We start from the raw sequence: 14,165 nt of genomic DNA, 5'->3' as shown, positions 1-14,165 counted from the left end.
CTGGTATGCCAGCATGGCACCAGCAGGGAGAGGTTGCAGAGAGGCAACTGCATGGATCATCCAGGTGATCAAGTGCACATGGAGAGGCCCATGGCCAAAGTTTGTGCTTCAGTACCTGGACAGCATTGGAGGATAATGGTCAAGACCACGGGCTGTGAAGTTAGTCAGACCGGGTTTAAGTCCTGCTCTGCCAAACTGTGTGACTGGGCAAGTTACATAACCTCCTTAAGCCTCAGTTCCCTTACAGAGTTATGAGCAATGCTTACTGGAACCCAGTAAGCACTCAGTGAATGTGAGTACTTAGTATTCTATTCTGCCTCCTTCCTCTAGGGGAGGAGATAGGAAGTTGAGCCCTCTAGCACTATATGCCCTTAGAGCCCCCAAGTCTCCAGGCAACTGAGGAAGTTTTAAGCTACTTTGAAGGTTCATTGGTCCTAGGGGAAATAGTGCCTCTAGGAACTATAAGGATTTTTTAAATATTGTTTTAGCTCTCTGGGAACTGGATTTCCCTTACACTGTGTTACACGTCTCTTATTTCACTTACAAACATTTAACTTTCAGCATGTCTTCAGGGACACATAATATAGGAAAGCAAGTGATTGTTTGTTTGCTGGTATTGCCAGTAAGCAACTGAATACTCTGCTCCTGGTTGATTCATGTCTAGTACTCCAAGCAAGTTATCTACTACGGAAGTTTCTTTCCTTGATGGTCTAATGAGGACATTAGAGCTGCCCTATCAGTGTTTCTACTGTGCTTCCCCCAATGGGAGCTTGACATATTAAGCAGAAAGTCTTCAAAACAGTGCTTTCTGTATCAGACAGCCTGATATAATTTAGAAGAAAGGAACTAAGCAAGGTTGAATTTGCTTGGTAATATGTGGCAGGTGTCTTTGGGGCTCCTGCTGAGCTCCCATGCCTGCCTCTTTTATCTTCTGTGAATTGGGGTGGATGGGAGGGGAGGGGCAGAGGTGGCACCAGACTTTCGTGTCTGCTTTAAAATGTGCCATGGGATTGGAATCAAGTTGTCTTAAAGAGCCATTAGCAGTCTGTATGCTTTTGAAAACAAGAAGAAAAGGCATTCTGTATGCCACACCTAACCCTTAGCCCTTTTCATGTAATAATACATTCAACCTTCCCAACATTGTATGGGTAGATATTTTTATTCCCATTTTATCTGTCAAGAAAAAACAAGGCCCAGATGGGTTAAAAACTTGCCCAAGTTATCATAGCTAATGCAAGTTGAATATGTCTTATCCAAAATGCTTAAGACCAGGCTGGGCACCATGGCTCACACCTGTGATCCCAGGGTTTTGTTGGATTGCATGAGCCCAGAGTTCAACACCTGCTTGGGCAACATAGTGAGACCTCATTTCTACAAAAAATACAAACATTAGCTGGGCATGGTGGTGCATGCCTGTGGTCCCAGCTACTTGGGAGGCTAAAGTAGGAGGATTGCTTGAGCCCAGGAGGTCAAGGCTGCAGTAAGTCAAGATTGCACCACTGCACTCCAGCCTGGGCAACAGAGGGAGGCCCTGTTTCAAAACAAAACAGAATGCTTGGGACCAGAAGTGTTTCAGATTTCAGATTTTTTTTTGGATTTTGGAATATTTGCATATGTATAATGAGATATCTTTGGGACGTAACCCAAATCTAAACACAAAATATATCTGTTTTATATATACTTTATCACATAATCTGAAGGTAATTTTTATGCAATACTTTGAATAATTTTGTGCATGAAATAGTCTGTATTAAGTACTTGTGTGTGGAATTTTTCTACTTGGGGTGTCATGTCAGTTCTCAAACTGTTTCAGACTTTGGAGCATTTGGGATTTGGGATTTTTGGATTGGGGATGCTCAATCTGTAAGAGGAGGAGTCAGGTTTAAAACCCAGGCTGTGAGACTCAAGAGTCTGTGCTTTCCAACATCATACCACATTATCTGAATAAAAATTTAACGTTAAGATTCCTAACAGTGAAAATATATTACTTTCTTTCCCAAATTATTTTCCTTCAAGGTAAAACTTAAAACTTTTCTAGGGGAAACCACATTCTCAGATGTTAAGTTGCATATCAAATTCTTATTTAAACCTTGACCCATGTTGAAATTGATTTGAACCCTAGTGAATCTTCATGTTTCACGGTGGTGTATAATTTTCATTATGTTGTCATTCTAAAAGTTGCCTGATCGCAAGGAGTCTGTGGACTGTGATCCTGGAAATATGGTGTATAAAAGGCTTATTTTTATATTAAGAGATTCCTAGTAAGATGATTTATTTAATGCACTACCTAAAAGAAAATTTGGTATATTTCCATGAGCAATAGACTCAAGATTAGCTTTGAAAGTTAAAAGAGCATTCTCCTAGCTAGTTCATTGTTGCCATGACAGTGCTGGCAGTGCAAGTGTTGTAGTAACTCCTTGCAATGATCTTATTTTAGACCCTAACGTTTGCAGTGCTGAACGTCCCCTTCCCTGCCCCACAAGTAACTCTAGTGGAAAAGTACTGGTTTTATAACTGGCTTCTGGCTTTATAGCTGAAAGACTGCACTATTATGGGCTTGAAAAAATAGTGTAGGAGTGTTGATTTTTCCTGTGGATTATAAATGTTTGAAATCTCCCAAAATACAGTTTTGCATTACATGTCATACAGCAAGTTGTTTATAGCTAAGAAGAAAAGGGGCCTCAATTGTCTTTAGAAATCAAGCCTAGGTTGTATAATTACATTGAGCTCATACAGAAATCATTCTCCCATTTGTATGCCCATGCGTACTTCAGATTCAACTTATTCTTTTATTCAGTTATTATGGAAAATTATCATTAGAATCATAAAGGATTGTGTTTAAACAATGTAGAAAAGTACTTTTTTGCATCCCTTTCATAATTCAGCATTTATTTACTTAAATTGTAACATTTTAATCTTGATTTCTTAAAAAGCAAACTCACCTAAGTTATATAATGTTCAGAAATTACTCAATTTGAACTGGGTACCCGAACCAACATAATTGTTGAGGCATTTTTAACTTTGTTGCTTATATGTTTTAAATTAGATTTTAAAATACCTCATTGAGATTTTCTAATTGTAAATCCTATTATAACAGTACCATTAAGCACAAAATATTTGCAAATTTATAAGAGTAAATGCCATTTTTATCCTTTTGCATACCATTTGTTAGGTCAGAGTTTTGATATGTGCACTAAAAATCTGTTATAACATGATGAAACAAAATGATTTTGGCAACTGACCTTGTCAAGGAAGATGGAAAGTCTAACTGTTATACCTCATTAATGACAACTGCTTTTTTCTTAAATACTACATTAAAGCTTAGTTCATCTTCCTTAGGTGTTAAAGATTTAAACATATCTTGCATGATTGGGCGTGTATTGAATATCAGAGTACGAATATCAGACAATCCCTTTTGTTTCTTTTTTTTTTTTTCTTTCAGTTTAACACAGAAAAATTACTTTATAAGCAAAAATTTGACCCCAGGCTAGAATTGCATTTAGCCTTTCCACCAGGCAATGAGAATTTATCAGAAGTGTGTTTATTTTTATTCTCTTAGTGGTAATTATTCAGATAAAGAAGTATCCAATTCCAATCTACAATGGTCTTTGATGGCTCCCTCTTTGAATTTGGAAGTAGCTATATAGTAATATATGAAGATTCAGACCTTGAGATAAATATTCTTTCATTTCATACAATATACTCATATTATTTTAATTGGTCAGAATGAGACTAAATTATGATTAGTTCCTCTCTCTTGTTAAAATACAGAATTACAAGTTGTTATTTTTTTTCCTGAATCCCACAGCACCTCTATAGCAGACCTCCCTCTCCACCTAAGGCTGAAATAAATATGCTTTTTAAAGATAAGGTTAGAATTCATTTAAAATATTTCTTTATGTCTGACACTGTTTTGGCATTGTGGGGGATGTAAAAACAAAAGAAAACAACTATTGCCCTTAAGAATTTTGTAGTGAAAATCAAAGAACAAATTAAGACTGGCTAAAAATGTGAAATTTTATGGTACTGTGTTGACAACAGTGCAGCTGTTGGTGGGACAGTGCATCATACAGCCAGACTTTCTAGAGGGCAGTTTGAATATTAGTCCAAACCTTAAAAGTGTGTACATGTTAATATATTTATGATATAAATGTATTATCTATATGTCTTTTATATGCAAGTGGGTAATTAAATATCAAACAGCAGGGATTAAAAATATAAAGGATTATTATTTATATTTATATTTTATTTTATTTTGAGACAGTGTCTTACTCCATCACCCAGGCTGGAGCACAGCGGTGTGACTATAGCTCATTGCACCTTCAATCTCCTGGGTTCAAGTGATCCTCCCACCTCAGCCTCTTAAGTAGCTGGGACTACAGATGCGCACTACTGCACCCAGCCAATTTTTAAGTTTTTTGTAGAGACAGGGTCTCATTATGTTGCCTACGCTGGTCACAAACTTATTATAATTATTGAAAATTGTTTTAAAATGCATGTATAGGAAAAGAAATAAATATACAAATTTAAATAGAAAAGATAGCTTTAAAATGGTATATAAAACATTTATTTTTATAGAGAAGAGGGAAAAGTCAGGAAACTCTCATGCACCAAAATATTAACCATAGTTCTCTTTTAGAAATAGAGTTATTGGTGATTTAAATTTTTCTTTGAATAATGGTAATCATTAGTAATTAATTTTTGATATGACTTGTTTAATGAATTTTAAAAAATTAAAATCACTTAAATTTATTGAGTGCTTACCATATGGCATTGTGGTAAGCATTTTACATATAACATTTGCAGTGTTTCCATGGGTTACAGGTTTTGAGGAAAAGATCTTTCCCAAACAAAAGAGGTACACAAGTATGCGTGAACCCACTCACTATAATGTTAGATGAAGTTTCTGATTTATTTAATCAAGGAAATGGGCACCTCCTAGGCATTCTCATTGAGAAGAAGTACTTGCAGCCACCTTAGTGCTCTTTCCTTGGACCCCAGGGTTCCCAAAGGTGGGGTGCAGCTGCTGGTGACACTGTCTGATCATGTGGGTCACACCAGATCTGCAAAACTCAGTTCATGCCATACTATTGTCTTTTTATATTTGGGGTTTACATTCATATTCTGGATGAGTTTACACAACTATCTGTGCACTTTCTCTGAAGTCTCATTTCCCTGCAATCTCCAATTTTATACCTACAACAATTCTGGGAGGTGAGTCTTAGATTTTATAGATGAGGAAACAGACCCAGAAAGATGAATTTAAATGGTGAATACTGGAGTCGAGAAGGCATGTCTGATTTCTAAGTCTCTGTTCTTAATCACTAGTCTATTTTCTTATAGTTTTTTGGTTTTTTTGTTTTTGCTTTTTACAGTGAGCATGTATTATTTTTGTATTGGAAAACAAAATCAATGGGGAAAAAGTATGTGAAATGTAGAGTGATACAGTACAGTCATGTGTCACATAATGACATTTCAGTCAACAACAGACTGCATATGCAATAGGGGTCCTATAAGATTATAATATATTTTTTCTGTACATTTTCTATGTTTAGATATGTTTAGATACAAAAATACTTATCGTTGTGTTAGAACTGCCTGCAGTATTCAGTCCAGCAACATGCTATAGAAGTTCGCAGCCTAGGAGCAATAGGCTCTACCATAAAGCCTAGGTGTGTAGTAGAGCCTAGGAGCAATAGGCTCTATCATAAAGCCTAGGTGTGTAGTAAAGTTTACCTGCTAGGTTTGTGTAAACACACACGGTGATTTTTACACAAAGATTAGATCACATAACAACACATTTCTCAGAATATATTTGTGTCATTAAGCGAAGCATGACTGTAATTCAGAGCAAGGAAAGATCAGGATGGGTTGGGATAATAAAGACAGCTTAATAGAGCAAATAAATTTTACTGTAATAATTAACTTTTACTCTCAGTTTGTCTGTCGTTTACACAAGTATACACTGCCTCTATCCCAAACATGCCTAAACCAAATCTCGGATGACTGGCTGGAAGTAATTAATGCTCTGTTGTTGTTTCCTGCAGACTAAGTTTTGGCCTCATTTTTATTTCCTTTTTGTGGCCCCCTTTTATCTTCCTTGCGCCATCTGTCAGTGCCTGTATGAACATATAACTATAACTTGTGTCAAAGCTCCTCACTACATTGATGGGCATTATAAGTAAAACAATTCCAATAAAACAAGTTTCCATAAAGTAATACTCTCATAATTTAAAGACTAAGATGGCCAAAAGAAGTTGTAAAATTTACATTAAAGAATTGAAATTTCCCTAGAATGTTACTATGCTTGACATTCAAACTCATACACTTATACTATATTGAAAACTTATTGAAAGAAAGTAGATTCTTATCAAGCAAATTAAACTTACAGCATAAACTAGGACTGATATTCAGCCAGTATGCATTGGCACAGCAGTACTTGTTAAAATACTGAACTATTTTCATACTAGTTGGTAAATAGTAAATAGAAGCTGCAAACCACAGTACAATTAATGATACATAATAAAGATGGATGATTTATCTTAGAAACCACACATGCACTTAGATTCCAAGCTGGTCTGGTCACTGAAGCATGGAACTAGGAAGTTTGCTCAAACATCATATTATTTACTTCAGATGTTGGGGAAAGTGCAGAAGCCCTTGGATGACAGAGAGAGACTATGCAGTGAACTGGAGAGGACCTAATCTGTAAAAGTGTCAGTCATGCCAAAGGGAGGAGCAGGGTCCAGGCTTAGGTGGTGACTGCAGAGGCTGCCACAAGCCGAGGAGAAAGACCCTCAGAGTCATTCCCTCTGGGGTCGGGGAGGGGGTGTTGAGGAGCTTTTATTTTTTTAACAACTGAATTAGTTTTTTATAGCCTCGTTACAAATTTGAAACAACACACAACTATTATTTCACAATTTCTGTGAATTAGGAATCTGCTTACACCTTAGCTGGGATCTCTGTTTCAGGGTCTCCTATAAAGCTGCAATTACAGTATCTGCCAGGGTCATGGTCTCATCTGAAGGCTCAAATTGGGAAGAGTTTTCATCCAAGTTCATTCAGATGATGTAAGATTCAGTTCCTTGCAGGCTGGTGGAATGAGGGCCTCAAGTTCTTAGTGATGTTAGCTGGAGGCCACCCTCAATTCTTTGCCATATGGGCCTTTCCATTTGCTTCTTCAAAGGAAACGTGAGGAGCTAGAGAGAGTACTAGCCTGAGAAAGAGTGCCAGCAAGACAGAAATCACAGTCTTTTATAGCCTAATCTTGGAAAAAACATCCCATCACTTTTACCTTAATCACTTCATTAGAAACCAGCCAACTAGGTTTAGTCCATATTCAAGAGGAGCAGATTATAGAAAAGAGTGAATACCAGGAGGATCATTAGGAACCATTTTAAAAGCCATTGGGAACCATTACCCTAACAACCTATCTCCTGAAGCTAGGAGTTAGGAAAAGAGTCCTTCCTGCATACTATGAAGAGAGCTGTGATTTAGGGTATATGCTTAGAAACCTGATTAATGTCAGAATAGAGTGTGCTTCAGCTAGTGATGGTATGAGTCCAGTCTTGACTTCTTCCTACCTTTGCAACCATTCTCCAGGTAAAGGAGCCTCACACCAACCTGAACAATAGATGCTCTACCCCAGTGTCTGCACCCTCACTAGGGGGGGCCCACCAAGCCTCAGTGGGAGAGGCCTGCCTGGCTCTAGCAGCTTCTTCATCTTCCTCGTTCTTCTTCCTTTCCTCCATGACTCTTGTCAACCATTATTCCTGTGCAACTTTAGGAAATGTTTTACTTCCCATTCTTGGTACTAAAAGCACAACAGCATTTGTCCAAAAGGTAGGAAATGGCAGTCAGCTTTCTTTTCATCATTTGATAATTCTCTAGTGAGCTGTGAGTCAGATCTCTTCTGTGTCTATGATTTGAGGGGAAAGAGAATTAAAAGCAAATCCCAAAACTTTAATGAGCATTCTCAAATGAATAAGGAGTGAGATTAAATATTAAGCAAACCCAAATTTTATTCAGATCACCCAAACTCAAGTTGGTGTACTTTACTATCAATTTTGTGTTATCTGTAAGGAACAGATGAAATAATTTTATCTTTTTTCACTTTATCAACCATAATTCTTATGTATTTTGGCTATTGTAGAGCTACCCACAAATGATTACATAATTTATAGCAATTTATTTAAAAAATTTAACCCACTGAATACAATGTTGAGATGAGAGCTTTTCAATGACAGAGAAAGGTCTTGATTTTAGTAAAGAAATAAATTATCAATATTTATAATTTTCTCATTTCATTTTTAGCATCTTGGCCAAATGTTTTATTAAAATTAAACTATTTTTAATGTATATTTTAAATCTAGAAGGGGTATATACATACATATATACACACATATATACAGTTATGTGTTGCTTAATGACAGATATATTCTGAGAAATGCATTGTTAGGCAATTACATAATTGTGCAAACATCATAGAATGTACTTACACAAACTTAGATGGTATAGCCTAACTACAGATCTAGGCAATTATTGCTCTTAGGCTACAAACCTCGATAGCACGTTACTGTATTGAATAGGCAATTGTAACACAATGGTATTTGTGTTATCTAAACATAGAAAAGGCACAGTAAAAATGTTGGATAATTTTATGGGATGACCATAGTATATATGGTCCATTGTTGACCAAAATGTTATTATGTGACACATGACTGTATGTCCCAATACTAATAGCAGTTATCTCTCTTGGCAGTGGTTTATGCTTTTCTTAATTTTTCCAAAATGTCTATAATGGGTTAATCTATTATAATGAGACCAAACACGTGTCATTAAAAAGAAAATAAGTCAAAACACCACTTTCTATTCATAGAAGAGTGGCTTTTAAGGTAAGTATCACCTCGGTAAACTGTACTCTCTGAAATGTCTCTTCTAATATGGTATATACCAACTTTTAAAGCTGAGATTCTTTTATTTAGAAATAACTTCCTTTCAAACACCTTGGCCGTTAATGAAGAATATTTTTTCCTAATGAGTTTTGCATTTGTGGGTTTTTTCCCCTTTGTGTTTACACTGAATCAAAATTTACTCCTAATTCTCAGCTTGTAGCTTTTATGAGCACTAGATGGCACTCTTGCTCAACCAAAATCTAGTTTATTGACCATATTTTGGTGCTATGGGTCTTAGGAGAAGACGGGTTTGCAATGTCACAACACTTATGTTTTTAAAGGGGGGTTGGGGAAAAGAGAGCAAAGTTTCCAAGTTTAAATAGCCGAGCTTAATTGGTTTAGTTTTTCCATCTATTGAGAAAATAACCATATAATAACAACGATATCAGTCATTCATTTCACAAATATTTTTTGAGCACCTACTATCTTTAGTACTGGTCTAGGTACTCATATGCACTAAAGGGAAAAATAGATGAAAATCACTACCCTCGTAGAGTTTACATTCAAATGCTTGGATTTTTTTTTGCAGGTGCCACTTTAAACTCTGTACATGCATTCACCCATTTAATAAGAGGAGGCTGAGACACAAAGAGGTTATCTAATTTGCCCCTGTTCACCTAGCTAGTGCAGATGGCAGAGCAAGGATTCAAACTCAGACATTTGGTCTCCAGAGTTTATTCTGTTAATTTCAATACTATACTGCCTCTTGAAACTAAAAAAAAAAAAACAAAAAAACACTTTATTTTTGATTCTATTGAATGCAAATAATAAAAATTTACCTATTTATAATTTTTTCTAAATCTGCTTAATTCAAATATCTTTGCCATTTTTATTAAAAAAAATTGACTAAATAAAATGCCTGTATTTTTTGGTGATTCCGTAGTCAACTATCATGTTGCCTTAGCTCTCTTTCAAGTCACAAACACAGCTGGCCTTAAGTATCTATTTAAGCATCTTTATATTCCTATTTATTTTAAACTCCTTGAATTAGCCATGCAATAATTTGGATATGTTGTATTAAGAGCTCTACCACATTATGATTCAGTCATTGTATAATTAAACATGAGGCATCAAGAATCAAAAGTTACTGTTTTACTTGCCTGCTCTCTCCATTGTGTCATTTTACATTTTAGTAGTACTATGTTTTGTTTATTAAAAAAAGTAAAATCAACAATATACTATGAAGCTGAAAAATGATACAGAAGCCTAAATCATTTCTTAGTCTAGAGATGCATTTCATGGTTTTTAGAGGGCAGAAGGAACAAATTTACCTTTCTCTGAAAACTTGCGACTTGGGGAAATTATATGTGACTTAGGGAAATTACGCTTGTGTTTCTCAAGGATCGGAGTTGTATTCAACAACATACTTGTTGTAAACTACTGACTATAGAAGGGAAATCACCCACTATACAATAAAAATATTTATGGCTAATTCACACATAGATAACCTATCATTGAAACTTGCCTTTCAGGAAGCTGAAATAACTAATTCTTAACAGCTAGCTAGGTCCTTTTTCTTTTTTGCTGGAGAACTGTGTTAGAGGACAAAGCTGTATTTTTGAAATGCTAATAATTAAGAGTTAACTGTGTTTTAATTAAATTAAGTAATTAGTAAAAGAGGATCACTCCCTTCACCAGGGAGAAGAACGTTTTCAGAGCAGAGATTTATTTCGGAAGATGCTACAATGTAAGCATTCTCAAATTGAAGATTATTGCTATTTTAGGTGTCTGAACCCCTTAAGCTGCATGCAAAACTGTGTACTCACTTGCATTTTTCTTGGGAGAGAGCCCGTGTTTTATCAGATTTTCAAAGAGATTGTGATCTTAAAAGATTAAGAACCATTGCTAAAACGAGAGTGACCTGCTGCATGTTAAACTTATTTTCGTTAAACTTTAGAGAAAAATTGAAGTGATTGAAATTAGGGAGTTTTAAACCAACAAAGGGACATTTTTGTTGACTAAATGTTAGCTCGTGCCTCTGAGTCTGCTGAGTGAGTACAAGACACATTCTTGTAGTGTCTGGTGAATATTTGTACTTGAGTTTCTTATGATGCTGGTCTTAAACTGGCAGGCCCACACCTGACAGTTTACAGGTTAAAAGTTTAAGTCTGGCTTCCAGAATATGAAAACACAGGGAGCTCGGCTGAGCACAGCAGAGTTGCAGCCCTCATGTAACATGAACAGGAAATACATATTAACACAGAAATTGATCCTAGACTGCCAGGGTCCATATCCCGATTCTGCCTGTCTAACCTCGAGGAGGTTACTTACCATCTCTGAGCTTCAGTTTATCATCAGCAAAATGAAGATAAAAGAACCTTCATCTCTTTAAGGTACTTAGCGTTGTGACTGTCTTAGAACTTAGTATGGTTAAAAAAAAAAAAAGAAACAAAAACTATCTTTGTATATGCCTTAGTTATCTAAAATAGCACCTCTTCTTACCCTCTAGATCCTTATCTTGATTTATTTTTCTTCTTTGCCCCAAACACGACCTGAACTTGTTATTTACTTATATATTTATTCTGCCTGCCCTAGTAGGTTATAAGCTCTAGGAAGACTAAGACTTTTTCTTGTTCATTGCTGGACCCTCTAGGCCAATGCTATCACATACATTGTCCAATAAATGTTTGTTGAATGAATGAATAATGTTAGCTATTATTATTACTTGGCAGTTTCTACCCACCCTCCCTCCCATCTGTGTGGACTGGCTATAGCTTTTTCTCTTTAAATGAGATGGGTAAACCAGGAGGAAAAACACCTTCCCTACCTGGCTAGCTGAAGTCATAGCTTCAAAAGGAATATTAATTTCTTATATGCTCTTACTACTCAAGGTGTAGCCTATGGGTCAGCAGCATCTGTATCACTTAGGGAAGATATTGGAAATGCAGAATCTCAAGCCTTACCCCAGTTCTACTGGATCAGACTTGAATCCCCAAATGGTTCTAATGAATGTTATAGTTTGAAAAATGCTATGTTGACCACTTTAAGAATTTTGGATTTTATCTTAACAGTAATACAGAACCACTAAAATCCTTTAGGTTGGAGATTACATTTTCAGATTTTTGATTTAAAGTGATTAACTTGTATTAGAAACAGTAGTTGTCTTTGGAAAAAGTAGCCATTGGCTGGGGACAGGAATGGGTCCAAGGCTTTTCACTGTATACCTTTTCATAAGCCCATTTCAACGTGGTGGGCCCTGGCCAGCAGGTGGCCTGTCTATGCTGTTCTCCCACCCCAATCCCACCCACCCCTACACTATGAAGGATAGACACCCTGCCCTCACATCAGCTGCTGCACACCCCACATACAGCTGCCTGTCCACTTTCTGAGCCTAAGGTTGCATACATGGGCCTTGTGTTCAGCCATAGGGAGGACAACCCATGTGTAGGCCCAGAGAGCTGGCTCAGCCCATTTGAGTAGAGATTCCTAGGGTTCCAAGTACCCGAAGCATAATCTGGGTGGGCACATACCCTAGTCCTGTGGACTTCATCTCTCAGAGGGGTGCAGCTGGAGGAGGTCCACAGCAGGCCCTCTAAAGTGTAGGGGCCCCACTGTCTGGGTCTCAGGGACTTAATGCTCTTTTGCACTTCCTACATTCAAATCATTTGAAAGTATTTTGTTCAATGTGAATCTGTTACCTACATTTAAAAAAATAAAATGGAACATTAAAATAAAATGGTGGTTCTTGTGTGGGGCATGGATAGGTACAACAAAGGAGGCATGAAGACCAGTTAAAGGGCTATTGCGGTGTTTCAGCAGTAGGTGATGTAATGTTTGGATTAGCGTGATAATAAGATGTGGTTTCATCACATTTTTTAAGTAATTCATTGCTATGTTTTTTAAGTTTCATAAGCTCAGTATTATTAATTTTCTTAAGAGTTTGTGGAGGCTGGGTGCAGTGACTCACAACTATAATCCCAGCACTTTAGAAGGCTGAGGCAGGAGGATTTCTTGAGGCCAGGAGTTTGAGACCAGCCTGGGAAACATAGTGAGACCCTCCATCTCAAAAAAATAAAATAAAAATTAGCTATGTGTCGTGGTACACGGCTGTGGTACTACCTACTTGGGATGCTGAGGTGGGAGGATCACTTGAACCCAGGAGTCCCAGGTAACAGTGAGCTATGATTGTATCACTGCACTCCAGTCTGGGTGGCAGAGCAAGACCCTGTCTTAAAAAAAAAAAAAATTAAAGTTTGTGGGAATTAAGCTTTCTGGCCCATGAATATTTGAAGATGTTTTCACTTTTACCTCAGATTTTGTTACAGTTGATTCGAATATTAGGTTAAAATCATTTTCTCTCATAACTGTGAAGGCATTATTCCATTATTTTCTAGCATCTGGTGTTTATAATGAGAAGTCTTATGCCAGTCTCATTCTTATTCTTTTAGTATGGAACTTGTTTTTTTGTTTGTTTTTTTGTTTTATTTTACCCCTCTCTAGGAGCCTTGTTTTTCTTTTTTCCCCAACTTTTTTTTTAAACCTGTCAAATAGTTCAAAAAATAGTATGGAAAATACCATATACCCTTCACCTAAAGTCACGTATTGTTAACATTTTGCCACGATGGCCTTCTCTGTTTTTTTCTCTCCTTTTGTTCAACCTCTTGAAAGTTACAAACACTTCACCCCAAAATATTTTATCATGTTTTTCCTAAGAAGAAGGACATTCTGGGAACTTAAGATGCTTTTATTTATCTTTAGAGTTTGAAATTTTGGCTGGGCGTGGTGGCTCACACCTGTAATCCCAGCACTTTGGGAGGCCGAGGCAGGTGGATCACCTGAGGTCAGGAGTTCCAGACCAGCCTGGCCAACATGATGAAACCCCATCTCTACTAAAAATACAAAAAATTAGCTAGGCGTGGTGGCAGGTGCCTGTAATCCCAGCTACTCGGGAGGCAGAGGCAGGAGAATCACTTGAACCCAGGAGACGGAGGTTGCAGTGAGCCAGGATCGCACCACTGCACTTCAGCCTGGGCAATAAGAGTGAAGCTCTGCCTCAAAAAAAAAAAAAACAGGAAATTTCATTGGTGTATGTCAGAATATGTTTCTCCCCCCTGTGCTTGGGTCCTTTCAATATAAAGATTGAATCTCAAATTACTCTTCTATCATTTCTTTTGTTACTTCTCCTCTATTATCTTTCTTATGTCTGTCCTTTTTTGACCAAAAGTTAAGTGTTAGACCTTCATCTTAACCTTTTTTCATATACCGTTTCTT

The 14,165-nt window shown here is 36.9% G+C and overlaps 1 protein-coding gene across 1 annotated transcript in view; it reads left to right on the top strand.

Moving 5' to 3' along the window:
- Positions 1–14,165, top strand: part of SESN1 (sestrin 1) — a 105,490-nt gene that overhangs the window by 11,855 nt on the left and 79,470 nt on the right.

This window comes from Pongo abelii, chromosome 5 (assembly GCF_028885655.2).
Source record: "Pongo abelii isolate AG06213 chromosome 5, NHGRI_mPonAbe1-v2.0_pri, whole genome shotgun sequence".
Taxonomy (NCBI): domain Eukaryota; kingdom Metazoa; phylum Chordata; class Mammalia; order Primates; family Hominidae; genus Pongo; species Pongo abelii.
This window is presented reverse-complemented; position numbering and strand designations above follow the sequence as displayed.